The 2642-nt window shown below is 36.4% G+C and overlaps 1 long non-coding RNA gene across 1 annotated transcript; it reads right to left on the bottom strand.

The window, feature by feature from the left end:
- Window positions 1-220: 220 nt before the first annotated feature.
- Window positions 221-1666, bottom strand: LOC138857665 (uncharacterized). The gene is made up of 2 exons (XR_011396859.1): window positions 475-1666; window positions 221-404 (listed from the first exon to the last, which is right to left on the bottom strand). It is a non-coding gene; the product is annotated as an uncharacterized lncRNA (long non-coding RNA).
- Window positions 1667-2642: the final 976 nt, after the last annotated feature.

Raw genomic sequence — 2642 nt, 5'->3', positions numbered from 1 at the left:
ATTAGAACTACAGTTTGTGGTCAGAGTTGGATAACATGGCCTGTCAAATACCCCACAGAAATTTTAAGATTCTCAAAAATCTTTGGTTCGAGCAGCGTCCTCAATGCCAATAGAAACTGTGCGTGCTGTTGTTGATCAATAGCCGAAACCTTGCAGGACTTGTGTGAAAGCAAAAGGTGACCATTTCCAATAAAATTTTCTACATTGCTAAGTTAGTAAATTTATTATTAAATAAAATCAACTTTATTAAAAAATGTGTTGTGTTTATAACGGCTTGAACTTGTAACAAAACTTATGGCAGAAATAAGCATATAATAATTATCGGATGCAGCGGATCTTGAATTCAACATAAGGTTAACGTATGATAGCAGAAGAGCTTCAGGTATCCTTGCGAATTTACTTGACTTCGAGAGATGTTAAAAAGCAGAGAAAAGGACATGAGAATTTAGTTTACATTGCTTAAAATTTAACTACCTTTCATTTCATAAAACAGCCTTACGGTAAAACGGTGTTGTCTTTGCATAGTTTAGCAATATATCAAAGGGCGCATGCTGACATTTGGATGGATATGTTGAGGGGCCGCTTAATAAAAGGTTGCATTTAAATGCCATGAACGTTGATTCTTTGAAGTGCGCCTTTGAAGTGGAACGCCCCATCCCTCTTATTAATTTACTTTATGTGCATTTATTTGAGCATTAGCTATTTATGGCTGCGCTTACTTGTTGCCGATTGCGGGTGTTGTAACCGCTTCGACCGTTATTGACGTTCACTGGCACGACGCTCGGAGCTGGTTTCACGCTGTCACACATTTTATTTGCTAGCGTTTCGAGATTTGCACCTTTTTTTTGCTGGCTAATTAAGTTTGTATGTCTTTTCAAGTCAACTGGCGCTTTTGGCGAGCTGCCTCCAGCTGGCGGTTGCGGCGCTGATTGGCACTTCTTGGCGTTGCCGTACGACAGCGGCTGTAGTTAACGGCTTGGCGACAACTGGCAAAGTGAAAGAGATTTATTTATTGTGTAGGTATATTTTTTGCACCTCAGCAAAGCGCCTAAGCAGTTCAAGAAAAAGAAATAGTTTGAGTGACATATGAGCGACTCGCATTTTATTGAGCATATGCGGCATAGCTCAGCATATTCGCGAGTATTTATGGATTTTTTCTTCAATGCAAAATATGTCTAATATTTACGGCAAATAGTTTTTTTATTGTTTACTGTGTTGTTGTTATTATTATTTTTTTTTTTTGCTCGAGTGCAATCTCGTAATGCACGAGTGTGTGCGTGTGTTATGTTATTTATTTATAGCTGCACTGTCTGCGCGTGGCTTGCGGCCCACTATTTGCTGCTAGCTTAACTTTGCCCGCGCCTATTTGTGTGTGTGTGTGTGCGTATGAGTGTGTGTAGTTACACTGCAAACTTTCTGCAATGTAGTTTTGTGTTTTCTGTTGTTGTTGCGCACGCGCGTGGATTTAATTTGAAGTTGTTTTTATTGTGTGTGCCTGGCTTTTCGAAACATGCAGCCGCCAAAATATTTGTGGATTTCGCTATTTTGGTTTTTTGGTTTTTTGAATTTTTATGTTTTTTTGTTTTACACTTTATTTTATTTTTCTATTTTATTTGTATTTATTTTTATATTTTGTTGACTTTTGCGTCGCTAACTCCGTTCACTGGCAGCTTGCAAACTTGTTTGAACTACTTGTTTACCCGCGCCGCTTCTCACAGCTTCGCATTGTTGATTTTTTCTCCATACTTCTGTTTGCATTCTGCGCTGCTTCTTTGTTGTTGCTTTTTTTTTTTTTTTTGATGATATTTGCTAGTTTTTTGCGCCTCTACAAAAATATACTCATAAAAATCCATTTTTGGGCATTCGCTTATGAAAGGGAGTTGCGGTGTTTTAACTGTTCTGCTGTTGTTGTAACTGTTGTCTTTGTTATGTTTTTGTTTTGTTGTGCTTGCGGTAAAAACTGTTGTGATTTGCTTATATGAGCACATTGTTGGCTGCAGATGTCTGTTGTTGTTACACACACATTGTTGTTTTTGTGTTTTTATTTTGCTTTTGCAAAACTCGATTTTTGTTTGCTATTTCTAAATATAATCTTTTGGGTTTTTTTCTGGAGCGAATGCGATACAGGTGAATATTCATTTACAGCATTTTGTGTTTATTTTTATAAAAGTGTCCAAAGTTTTGATGCCAAAAAGTGTTCAACTCAAAACGGTGCAAAAAAACGAAAAATATATATACAAATATATTAAATTTATATTTTATTTTAAAAATAATTATAAACATCTATAATTAAGAAAATATATATTTCGTGCGGTTTTCTAAGAGGTCTCTACTAGTATTATTTCGCGTCGTGTTTATCTGTGGCTATATTCATTTCAAAGGTACTGCCATTTCGCGTCGTTTTCAGTAGATGTCATTTGTTTTAGCGTGAACAACAATTTGTTTCATTGATTTGAAAATGTCGAAATTTGTACCAGATAAAGTGTTTTTTGCGGGGAGTTCTTCTTCATTACTTTAACATGAAGAAAAGTGCTACCGAAAGCCATCGTATTTTACTGATCGTTTATGGTGACCATGCTTTAGCCGAACGAACGTGCCAAAAGTGGTTTGCACGGTTTAAAAGTGGCAATTTCGACTTAGAC

Source organism: Bactrocera oleae, chromosome 6, assembly GCF_042242935.1.
Source record: "Bactrocera oleae isolate idBacOlea1 chromosome 6, idBacOlea1, whole genome shotgun sequence".
Classification (NCBI taxonomy): Eukaryota; Metazoa; Arthropoda; class Insecta; order Diptera; family Tephritidae; genus Bactrocera; species Bactrocera oleae.
This window is presented reverse-complemented; position numbering and strand designations above follow the sequence as displayed.